Genomic DNA, 14,115 nt, shown 5'->3' on the forward strand with positions numbered 1-14,115 from the left:
CATAATACTTGAGCATGTAAAAATCATGTCACAAGTCCAAAATGATATTTTAGACGTGTTAGATGCCTTTGTTTCTCAAAATTTCGTATATGGGTCAAAGTAAGCGCGTATGACCCAAATGGGTCATAAATACCCATTTTGACCAAAACATGAAAAAACTCATTTTTAAAACATTAAAATCTTCAAACTTACTTAAATTAATATATCGGACGTGTCCACGGTGCCCGTTACTCATTTTGACAATTTTTGGCTTAAACGGGTCAAATGTCCAAACCGGCGATTTAAATTACATGGTTATATATATATATATATATATATATATATATATATATATATATATATATATATATATATATATATATATATATATATATATATATATATACACAAAATTACCACTTTAGAACACCCCACACTATATGAAATAGTTAATATAAGTGTATTAAGTTCATACAAAAAGTCTCAAGTCTCAAGTATTGGTCATTATTTTTATAACCCGAAACATTTGCAAAAATACAAGTTTAAAAAGGTAGTTACAGCAGCAACTTCTGTGATTTTTAGAAAAATCATCGCAAATCCAAATCAGTCACCGCCAATTGGAGATGCGGTGTTTTTAAGTGGAGAATATACAGAAAAATTTCCATAACCTGGTTCGACCCAGATCAGACCCGGTTGCAGAAAACGTTAACAGTGGTTCGTGCAGTTTTCAGAATTCAAACAGCATTTTTATTAAAATGTACCAAACTTTGAACGTGCGTAAAAGTCTAAAGAAAATTCGAATCGACCCAATTCTTGAGTCTAGTATCAGTAGTTTTTCAAGTCCAACAACCCTATGAACTCATATTAGCAGCTACAAGTCATTAACCATGTCAAAAACGTTCATAAACAACATATAAAAACATAACTTAAATCGTTCATAACTTAACTTCTATAAATCAAAAACATATGATATCTAAACGAAAAGTTAATAATTTTTCAAGCTCATTTCAAATATCATCATGCCATGATCAGATTATAAACTCAACTTTTCCAGAATCTCAGTTTCAAATACGAATTTTTCAACCCGAAATCAATTAATCATAACTTTTGATCTATAAATCGAAATCACATGATAGTTAATGAAAAGTTAATAATTTTTCAAGAGGAATACATTTATGCACATACCATAAACTGAAAATATCATGTTCATATCAGTAGCATACCATTCAAATTCGTGATCATTCATAAAACGAGTTAAAACTTCAATTAAGCATAACATGAGCATACGGTAACGAAAATTCGAAATTCCAAAGCCCAAACTTATTATTTTTTCAAGAAGATTCTGATTATCTCATAATATTATACATTTAACAAGTTCAAGTTTCTGACCTCACACAAAACAAATTCGTGATTCATCAAAAAGTCATCAATCGATCAAATTAACGAATAATATCATGCATACATACAAGGACTTGAGCACTAGACACTATATCTACCCTAGAATGTAACAAAAACATGAAAACTCAAAAATTAGAGTTTTTAAAACTTACTCTAATCAAGAAATTGTTGGTATGGATGTGTAGAGTTCTTCGAGAGGAATCCGAATATGTAAACGATTTTATGATCAAGTGATTTCTTGAAGGTGTTCTTGAGGAAAGAAGATCGATGATGATGATGAATAGTGGATGGGTGTTCTTTGAGAAAATTGTGTACGTGTGTGTGTTAGATGAAATGAATGATTGAATCAGAAATAATATAGATAAGATAGAGTCACGGTTTTAAGTTAGATAAACACGGGTATTAGTGTGTAGTCACGGGTTTAATAGTAAGAAAATATAGATATAATATATTGTCAAGGGTGATAATTAAGTTTTTATCCGTTAGTTAAATCCAATGTTTCCTATCTAAATATGATTCAATAATCGGTAAATTTTATATTTATAAAAAAAATACATCTATATATATATATTGTTCGAAACCTTTTATATTTAATTCAAATCAATTATTAAGAATATATTTAAATATCGTTTTTATATTTAAATTATATAATAAAGTAATTATAATGTTTATAAATCATGTGTTACGTAATTTATGGGAGTAGTTGGCAAGTGAGTCACGAATTTTGTATCTATTATCTAATATATAATAATAATAATAAACATAATTATTAGTTTGAATTATTAGTGTATATAACTATGCACATACATGTAGAAACGTTTGTATAATATGCGTATAAATACTTGTTGAATACCAATAAAAATATAAGTATTGACATCCTACTTAATTAAAATGATTTTTAAAACTCAATTGTTATATAACATAATTATTAAAATTAATAATCATACGTTTTGTTGTCTTAAAATATATTTTTCTCGTTTTCACTAACCGTAGTGTTTTAAAAAAAAATATAACCAATATTAATAATAGTATATTAAAAAAATATTACATACAAAATTGTAAATTTTAAGTAACAGTTGTTAAGTTTTTAACGAAACGTTAACGTAAAAAGTCGGGTTATTACAATATATATATATATATATATATATATATATATATATATATATATATATATATATATATATATATATATATATATATATATATATATATATATATATATAAGATTATAACAAGCAGTGTTGCAAAAGTCGGCCGAATTGGCCGACGCATCATTTTTTAGGCATGACCGATGCGTCGTTTCTAAAAAGTCGGTCAAAGGTAAAAAGTCGGTCAAAGTCATTCAAAGTCGATCAATTTTTATTATTTTTTGTAATATTGTTAATAATTATTCATTTTTATTGTAAATATAGTTTGTATTTTAAGATTCCATCTATATAATATTATATATAAATATATATTTAATAAAACTATTTTATAATGTCAACGTTAGTCAACGCCCGTTGTGAAATGTCCCGTTCTTATTGATTAAAAACGTTCCATATTAATTGATTTCGTTGCGAGGTTTTGACCTCTATATGAGACGTTTTTCAAAGACTGCATTCATTTTTAAAACAAACCATAACCTTTATTTCATAAATAAAGGTTTAAAAAGCTTTACGTAGATTATCAAATAATGATAATCTAAAATATCCTGTTTACACACGACCATTACATAATGGTTTACAATACAAATATGTTACATCGAAATCATTTTCTTGAATGCAGTTTTTACACAGTATCATACAAACATGGACTCCAAATCTTGTCCTTATTTTAGTATGCAACAGCGGAAGCTTTTAGTATTCACCTGAGAATAAACATGCTTTAAACGTCAACAAAAATGTTGGTGAGTTATAGGTTTAACCTATATATATCAAATCGTAACAATAGACCACAAGATTTCATATTTCAATACACATCCCATACATAGAGATAAAAATCATTCATATGGTGAACACCTGGTAACCGACATTAACAAGATGCATATATAAGAATATCCCCATCATTCCGGGACACCCTTCGGATATGATATAAATTTCGAAGTACTAAAGCATCCGGTACTTTGGATGGGGTTTGTTAGGCCCAATAGATCTATCTTTAGGATTCGCGTCAATTAGGGTGTCTGTTCCCTAATTCTTAGATTACCAGACTTAATAAAAAGGGGCATATTCGATTTCGATAATTCAACCATAGAATGTAGTTTCACGTACTTGTGTCTATTTTGTTAATCATTTATAAAACCTGCATGTATTCTCATCCCAAAAATATTAGATTTTAAAAGTGGGACTATAACTCACTTTCACAGATTTTTACTTCGTCGAGAAGTAAGACTTGGCCACTGGTTGATTCACGAACCTATAACAATATATACATATATGTCAAAGTATGTTCAAAATATATTTACAACACTTTTAATATATTTTGATGTTTTAAGTTTATTAAGTCAGCTGTCCTCGTTAGTAACCTACAACTAGTTGTCCACAGTTAGATGTACAGAAATAAATCGATAAATATTATCTTGAATCAATCCACGACCCAGTGTATACGTATCTCAGTATTGATCACAACTCAAACTATATATATTTTGGAATCAACCTCAACCCTGTATAGCTAACTCCAACATTCACATATAGAGTGTCTATGGTTGTTCCGAAATATATATAGATGTGTCGACATGATAGGTCGAAACATTGTATACGTGTCTATGGTATCTCAAGATTACATAATATACAATACAAGTTGATTAAGTTATGGTTGGAATAGATTTGTTACCAATTTTCACGTAGCTAAAATGAGAAAAATTATCCAATCTTGTTTTACCCATAACTTCTTCATTTTAAATCCGTTTTGAGTGAATCAATTTGCTATGGTTTCATATTGAACTTTATTTTATGAATCTAAACATAAAAAGTATAGGTTTATAGTCGGAAAAATAAGTTACAAGTCGTTTTTGTAAAGGTAGTCATTTCAGTCGAAAGAACGACGTCTAGATGACCATTTTAGAAAACATACTTCCACTTTGAGTTTAACCATAATTTTTGGATATAGTTTCATGTTCATAATAAAAATCATTTTCTCAGAATAACAACTTTTAAATCAAAGTTTATCATAGTTTTTAATTAACTAACCCAAAACAGCCCGCGGTGTTACTACGACGGCGTAAATCCGGTTTTACGGTGTTTTTCGTGTTTCCAGGTTTTAAATCATTAAGTTAGCATATCATATAGATATAGAACATGTGTTTAGTTGATTTTAAAAGTCAAGTTAGAAGGATTAACTTTTGTTTGCGAACAAGTTTAGAATTAACTAAACTATGTTCTAGTGATTAGAAGTTTAAACCTTCGAATAAGATAGCTTTATATATATGAATCGAATGATGTTATGAACATCATTACTACCTCAAGTTTAGTAGGTAAACCTACTGGAAGTGACAAGAAATGATCTAGCTTCAAAGGATCTTGGATGGCTTGAAAGTTCTTGAAGTAGGATCATGACACAAAAACAAGTTCAAGTAAGATTATCACTTGAAATAAGATTGTTATAGTTATAGAAATTGAACCAAAGTTTGAATATGATTATTACCTTATATTAGAATGATAACCTACTGTAAGAAACAAAGATTTCTTGAGGTTGGATGATCACCTTACAAGATTGGAAGTGAGCTAGCAAACTTGAAAGTATTCTTGATTTTATGTAACTAGAACTTGTAGAATATATGAAGAACACTTAGAACTTGAAGATAGAACTTGAGAGAGATCAATTAGATGAATAAAATTGAAGAATGAAAGTGTTTTTAGGTGTTTTTGGTCGTTGGTGTATGGATTAGATATAAAGGATATGTAATTTTGTTTTCATGTAAATAAGTCATGAATGATTACTCATATTTTTGTAATTTTATGAGATATTTCATGCTAGTTTCCAAATGATGGTTCCCACATGTGTTAGGTGACTCACATGGGCTGCTAAGAGCTGATCATTGGAGTGTATATACCAATAGTACATACATCTAAAAGCTGTGTATTGTACGAGTACGAATACGGGTGCATACGAGTAGAATTGTTGATGAAACTGAACGAGGATGTAATTGTAAGCATTTTTGTTAAGTAGAAGTATTTTGATAAGTGTATTGAAGTCTTTCAAAAGTGTATAAATACATATTAAAACACTACATGTATATACATTTTAACTGAGTCGTTAAGTCATCGTTAGTCGTTACATGTAAGTGTTGTTTTGAAACCTTTAGGTTAACGATCTTGTTAAATATTGTTAACCCTATGTTTATAATATCAAATGAGATTTTAAATTATTATATTATCATGATATTATCATGTATGAATATCTCTTAATATGATATATATACATTAAATGTCTTACAACGATAATCGTTACATATATGTCTCGTTTAAAAATCATTAAGTTAGTAGTCTTGTTTTTACATATGTAGTTCATTGTTAATATACTTAATGATATATTTACTTATCATAGTATCATGTTAACTATATATATATCCATATATATGTCATCATATAGTTTTTACAAGTTTTAACATTCGTGAATCACCGGTCAACTTGGGTGGTCAATTGTCTATATGAAACATATTTCAATTAATCAAGTCTTAACAAGTTTGATTGCTTAACATGTTGGAAACATTTAATCATGTAAATATCAATCTCAATTAATATATATAAACATGGAAAAGTTCGGGTCACTACAGTACCTACCCGTTAAATAAATTTCGTCCCGAAATTTTCAGCTGTTGAAGGTGTTGACGAATCTTCTGGAAATAGATGCGGGTATTTCTTCTTCATCTGATCTTCACGCTCCCAGGTGAACTCGGGTTCTCTACGAGCATTCCATTGAACCTTAACAATTGGTATCTTGTTTTGCTTAAGTCTTTTAACCTCACGATCCATTATTTCGACGGGTTCTTCGATGAATTGAAGTTTTTCGTTGATTTGGATTTCATCTAACGGAATAGTGAGATCTTCTTTAGCAAAACATTTCTTCAAATTCGAGACGTGGAAAGTGTTATGTACAGCCGCGAGTTGTTGAGGTAACTCAAGTCGGTAAACTACTGGTCCGACACGATCAATAATCTTGAATGGTCCAATATACCTTGGATTTAATTTCCCTCGTTTACCAAATCGAACAACGCCTTTCCAAGGTGCAACTTTAAGCATGATCATCTCTCCAATTTCAAATTCTATATCTTTTCTTTTAATGTCAGCGTAGCTCTTTTGTCGACTTTGGGCGGTTTTCAACCGTTGTTGAATTTGGATGATCTTCTCGGTAGTTTCTTGTATAATCTCCGGACCCGTAATCTGTCTATCCCCCACTTCACTCCAACAAATCGGAGACCTGCACTTTCTACCATAAAGTGCTTCAAACGGCGCCATCTCAATGCTTGAATGGTAGCTGTTGTTGTAGGAAAATTCTGCTAACGGTAGATGTCGATCCCAACTGTTTCCGAAATCAATAACACATGCTCGTAGCATGTCTTCAAGCGTTTGTATCGTCCTTTCGCTCTGCCCATCAGTTTGTGGATGATAGGCAGTACTCATGTCTAGACGAGTTCCTAATGCTTGCTGTAATGTCTGCCAAAATCTTGAAATAAATCTGCCATCCCTATCAGAGATAATAGAGATTGGTATTCCATGTCTGGAGATGACTTCCTTCAAATATAGTCGTGCTAACTTCTCCATCTTGTCATCTTCTCTTATTGGCAGGAAGTGTGCTGATTTGGTGAGACGATCAACTATTACCCAAATAGTATCAAAACCACTTGCAGTCCTTGGCAATTTAGTGATGAAATCCATGGTAATGTTTTCCCATTTCCATTCCAGGATTTCGGGTTGTTGAAGTAGACCTGATGGTTTCTGATGCTCAGCTTTGACCTTAGAACATGTCAAACATTCTCCTACGTATTTAGCAACATCGGCTTTCATACCCGGCCACCAAAAATGTTTCTTGAGATCCTTGTACATCTTCCCCGTTCCAGGATGTATTGAGTATCTGGTTTTATGAGCTTCTCTAAGTACCATTTCTCTCATATCTCCAAATTTTGGTACCCAAATCCTTTCAGCCCTATACCGGGTTCCGTCTTCCCGAATATTAAGATGCTTCTCCGATCCTTTGGGTATTTCATCCTTTAAATTTCTCTCTTTTAAAACTCCTTGTTGCGCCTCCTTTATTTGAGTAGTAAGGTTATTATGAATCATTATATTCATAGATTTTACTCGAATGGGTTCTCTGTCCTTCCTGCTCAAGGCATCGGCTACCACATTTGCCTTTCCCGGGTGGTAACGAATCTCAAAGTCGTAATCATTCAATAATTCAATCCACCTACGCTGCCTCATATTCAGTTGTTTCTGATTAAATATGTGTTGAAGACTTTTGTGGTCGGTATATATAATACTTTTGACCTCATATAAGTAGTGCCTCCAAGTCTTTAATGCAAAAACAACCGCGCCTAATTCCAAATCATGCGTCGTATAATTTTGTTCGTGAATCTTCAATTGTCTAGACGCATAAGCAATCACCTTCGTTCGTTGCATTAATACACAACCGAGACCTTGCTTTGATGCGTCACAATAAATCACAAAATCATCATTCCCATCAGGCAATGACAATATAGGTGCCGTAGTTAGCTTTTTCTTCAATAACTGAAACGTTTTCTCTTGTTCATCATTCCATTCAAATTTCTTCCCTTTATGCGTTAATGCAGTCAAGGGTTTTGCTATTCTGGAAAAGTCTTGGATGAATCTTCTGTAGTAACCAGCTAGTCCTAAAAACTGGCGTATGTGTTTCGGAGTTTTCGGGGTTTCCCACTTTTCAACAGTTTCTATCTTTGCCGGATCCACCTTAATACCTTCTTTGTTCACTATGTGACCGAGGAATTGAACTTCTTCCAACCAAAATGCACACTTTGAAAACTTAGCGTACAATTCTTCCTTCCTCAATACTTCTAACACCTTTCTCAAATGTTCACCGTGTTCTTGGTCATTCTTTGAGTAAATAAGTATTTCATCAATGAAAACAATGACAAACTTGTCAAGGTATGGTCCACACACTCGGTTCATAAGGTCCATGAACACAGCTGGTGCATTAGTTAAACCAAATGGCATGACCATAAACTCGTAATGACCGTAACGTGTTCTGAAAGCAGTCTTTGGAATATCATCTTCTTTCACCCGCATTTGATGATACCCGGAACGTAAGTCAATCGTTGAATAAACAGACGAGCCTTGTAGTTGATCAAATAAGTCGTCGATTCTCGGTAGTGGGTAGCGGTTCTTGATGATAAGTTTGTTCAACTCTCGGTAGTCGATACACAACCTGAATGTACCATCTTTCTTCTTGACAAACAAAACAGGAGCTCCCCACGGTGATGTGCTTGGTCGAATGAAACCACGCTCTAAAAGTTCTTGTAATTGGCTTTGCAGTTCTTTCATCTCGCTGGGTGCGAGTCTGTAAGGAGCACGAGCTATTGGTGCAGCTCCTGGTACAAGATCTATTTGAAATTCAATGGATCGATGTGGGGGTAATCCCGGTAATTCTTTCGGAAATACATCGGGAAATTCTTTTGCAATGGGAACATCATTGATGCTCTTTTCTTCAGTTTGTACTTTCTCGACGTGTGCTAGAACAGCATATCAACCTTTTCTTATTAGTTTTTGTGCCTTCAAATTAATAATAAGATGTATCTTCGTGTTGCCCTTTTCTCCGTACACCATTAAGGGTTTTCCTTTTTCTCGTATAATGCGAATTGCATTTTTGTAACAAACGATCTCCGCTTTCACTTCTTTCAACCAGTCCATACCGATTATCACATCAAAACTCCCTACCTCTACTGGTATCAAATCAATCTTAAATGTTTCACTAACCAGTTTAATTTCTCGATTCCGACATATATTATCTGCTGAAATTAATTTACCATTTGCTAATTCGAGTAAAAATTTACTATCCAAAGGCGTCAATGGACAACTTAATTTAGCACAAAAATCTCTACTCATATAGCTTCTATCCGCACCCGAATCAAATAAAACGTAAGCAGATTTATTGTCAATAAGAAACGTACCCGTAACAAGCTCCGGGTCTTCCTGTGCCTCTGCCGCATTAATATTGAAAACTCTTCCGCGGCCTTGTCCATTCGTGTTCTCCTGGTTCGGGCAATTTCTAATAATATGGCCCAGTTTTCCACATTTATAACAAACTACATTGGCATAACTTGCTCCGACACTACTTGCTCCGCCATTACTCGTTCCGACACCATTTGTTCCTTTCGTTCTATTAACCCCTGGTCCGTAGACCTCACACTTTGCCACGCTATGACCATTTCTTTTACACTTGTTGCAAAATTTGGTGCAGAACCCCGAGTGATACTTTTCACACCTTTGGCATAGCTGCTTCTGATTGTTGTTGTTGTTGCGGTTATTATTGTTGTTGGGATGATTGTTGTAGTTGCTATTGTTGTTTTTGTTGTTGTTGTTGGGCCGTTTGTTGTAGTTGCGATTGATGTTGCGATTGCTGGGATAATTGTTGCGATTATTGTTGTAATTGCTGTTGTTGTTGTATTGGTGATTCTTATCACCGTTTTCCTCCCACTTTCTTTTGACTTGCTTCACATTGGCCTCTTCAGCAGTCTGTTCTTTAATTCTTTCTTCAATCTGGTTCACTAGTTTGTGAGCCATTCTACATGCCTGTTGTATGGAGGCGGGCTCGTGTGAAATTATATCTTCTTGGATTCTTTCCGGTAATCCTTTCACAAACGCGTCGATCTTCTCTTCCTCATCTTCGAATGCTCCCGGACACAATAGGCACAATTCTGTGAATCGTCTTTCGTACGTGGTAATATCAAATCCTTGGGTTCGTAACCCTCTAAGTTCTGTCTTGAGCTTATTGACCTCGGTTCTGGGACGGTACTTCTCGTTCATCAAGTGCTTGAATGCTGACCACGGTAGTGCGTACGCATCGTCTTGTCCCACTTGCTCTAGATAGGTATTCCACCATGTTAACGCAGAACCTGTGAAGGTATGCGTAGCGTACTTCACTTTGTCCTCTTCAGTACACTTACTTATGGCAAACACCGATTCGACCTTCTCGGTCCACCGTTTCAATCCGATCGGTCCTTCGGTTCCATCAAATTCCAAAGGTTTGCAGGCAGTGAATTCTTTGTAGGTGCATCTTACACGATTTCCTGTACTGCTAGATCCAAGGTTATTGTTGGTATGTAGCGCAGCCTGTACTGCGGCTATGTTTGAAGCTAGAAAAGTACGGAATTCCTCTTCATTCATATTCACGGTGTGTCGAGTAGTCGGTGCCATTTCCTTCAAAATAGTCAAATGGAACAAGTTAATCATACAGAATATTAAGAGTAGTTAATAGTATTTCGTAGCATAATATGAACTCATTTATAAAAGCTTTTTCTTCATATTAGCGTTTTATAAGTTTAAATTCGGGTAGTACCTACCCGTTAAGTTCATACTTAGTAGCTAATATACAATTCAACTACTACAATTCTATATGAAAAACTGATTATAATAATATTTCGCGTTCAAACTTTTACACAATATTTTACAAACTTACAATACCGCTTATTTTACATATAGCATGAAATATAGCACACAATAAATTTGATACAAGATGGTTGTGAAGATAATTCTAGCTAGTACACAAGTCGTTCAGCAAAGGCAATAAAGACACGTAATTCATACGTCCATAAACAAGTCATGCATTCTGGTTTTACTAGGATTACTTCCCATCCTTGGTCTTGTGGAACATAACCGTTATGGCTGTTGATAAGACAGCGTGTTGTAACGTCGTCAAAGGGACGAGGGTTACGTAATGTCCAACAGTCCCGTAACAATCTAAAAACCTCATTTCTTACCCCAATTACCGACTCCGTCACTTGTGGGAACGTTTTGTTTAATAGTTGTAGCCCGATGTTCTTGTTCTCACTTTGGTGAGAAGCGAACATTACTAATCCGTAAGCATAACATGCTTCTTTATGTTGCATGTTAGCCGCTTTTTCTAAATCACGAAGTCCAATATTCGAATATATTGAGTCAAAATAATTTCTTAACCCATTGCGTAAAATAGCATTTGGGTTCCCCGCAATATATGCGTCAAAGTAAACACATCGTAACTTATGGATTTCCCAATGTGATATCCCCCATCTTTTGAACGAAAGCCTTTTATAAACCAAGGCATTCTTGGAACGTTCTTCGAATGTCTTACAAACTGATCTCGCCTTAAATAGTTGTGTCGAAGAATTCTGACCGACTCTAGACAAGATTTCATCAATCATGTCTCCGGGTAGGTCTCTTAAAATATTGGGTTGTCTATCCATTTTGTGTTTTTATACTGTAAAATAGACAAGAGTTAGATTCATAAAAAAAATACTTATTAATACAAGCAATTTTTACATATATCATAAAGCATAAGCACACTATATTAGATATATTACACCACACGAATAGAACTATCTTATTCCGACTCGCTTGTTTCTTCTTCTTCGGTTTTGGTTCGTTTTGCCAAGTTTCTAGGGATATATGATGTTCCCCTAATACGAGCCGTCGTTTTCCACATTGGTTTAGAAAAACCTGGTGGTTTAGAGGTTCCCGGGTCATTGTTACAACTTAAGGACTTCGGGGGTTGACGATACATATAAAGTTCATCGGGGTTGGAATTAGATTTCTCTATTTTTATGCCCTTTCCCTTATTATTTTCTTTTGCCTTTTTAAATTCAGTTGGGGTAATTTCTATAACATCATCGGAATTCTCGTCGGAATCCGATTCATCGGAGAATTGGTAATCCTCCCAATATTTTGCTTCCTTGACGGAAACACCATTGACCATAATTAACCTTGGTCGGTTGGTTGAGGATTTTCTTTTACTCAACCATTTTATTATTTCCCCCACCGGTTCTATTTCTTCATCCGGTTCCGATTCTTCTTCCGGTTCCGATTCTTCTTCTGGTTCTGACTCTTCTTCCGGTTCCTCTTCGGGAACTTGTGAATCAGTCCACGAATCATTCCAATTTACATTTGACTCTTCATTATTATTAGGTGAGTCAATGGGACTTGTTCTAGAGGTAGACATCTATCACATAATATCAAACGCGTTAAGAGATTAATATATCACATAATATTCACATGTTAAAAATATATAGTTTCCAACAAAATTTATTAAGCAATCATTTTTCAAGTAAACACGGTCGAAGTCCAGACTCACTAATGCATCCTAACAAACTCGATAAGACACACTAATGCAAAATTCTGGTTCTCTAAGACCAACGCTCGGATACCAACTGAAATGTCCCGTTCTTATTGATTAAAAATGTTCCATATTAATTGATTTCGTTGCGAGGTTTTGACCTCTATATGAGACGTTTTTCAAAGACTGTATTCATTTTTAAAACAAACCATAACCTTTATTTCATAAATAAAGGTTTAAAAAGCTTTACGTAGATTATCAAATAATGATAATCTAAAATATCCTGTTTACACACGACCATTACATAATGGTTTACAATACAAATATGTTACATCGAAATCATTTTCTTGAATGCAGTTTTTACACAGTATCATACAAACATGGACTCCAAATCTTGTCCTTATTTTAGTATGCAACAGCGGAAGCTTTTAATATTCACCTGAGAATAAACATGCTTTAAACGTCAACAAAAATGTTGGTGAGTTATAGGTTTAACCTATATATATCAAATCGTAACAATAGACCACAAGATTTCATATTTCAATACACATCCCATACATAGAGATAAAAATCATTCATATGGTGAACACCTGGTAACCGACATTAACAAGATGCATATATAAGAATATCCCCATCATTCCGGGACACCCTTCGGATATGATATAAATTTCGAAGTACTAAAGCATCCGGTACTTTGGATGGGGTTTGTTAGGCCCAATAGATCTATCTTTAGGATTCGCGTCAATTAGGGTGTCTGTTCCCTAATTCTTAGATTACCAGACTTAATAAAAAGGGGCATATTCGATTTCGATAATTCAACCATAGAATGTAGTTTCACGTACTTGTGTCTATTTTGTAAATCATTTATAAAACCTGCATGTATTCTCATCCCAAAAATATTAGATTTTAAAAGTGGGACTATAACTCACTTTCACAGATTTTTACTTCGTCGAGAAGTAAGACTTGGCCACTGGTTGATTCACGAACCTATAACAATATATACATATATATCAAAGTATGTTCAAAATATATTTACAACACTTTTAATATATTTTGATGTTTTAAGTTTATTAAGTCAGCTGTCCTCGTTAGTAACCTACAAATAGTTGTCCACAGTTAGATGTACAGAAATAAATCGATAAATATTATCTTGAATCAATCCACGACCCAGTGTATACGTATCTCAGTATTGATCACAACTCAAACTATATATATTTTGAAATCAACCTCAACCCTGTATAGCTAACTCCAACATTCACATATAGAGTGTCTATGGTTGTTCCGAAATATATATAGATGTGTCGACATGATAGGTCGAAACATTGTATACGTGTCTATGGTATCTCAAGATTACATAATATACAATACAAGTTGATTAAGTTATGGTTGGAATAGATTTGTTACCAATTTTCACGTAGCTAAAATGAGAAAAATTATCCAATCTTGTTTTACCCATAACTTCTTCATTTTAAATCCGTTTTG

The sequence above is a fragment of the Rutidosis leptorrhynchoides genome, chromosome 4 (assembly GCF_046630445.1).
Source record: "Rutidosis leptorrhynchoides isolate AG116_Rl617_1_P2 chromosome 4, CSIRO_AGI_Rlap_v1, whole genome shotgun sequence".
NCBI classification, from domain to species: Eukaryota; Viridiplantae; Streptophyta; class Magnoliopsida; order Asterales; family Asteraceae; genus Rutidosis; species Rutidosis leptorrhynchoides.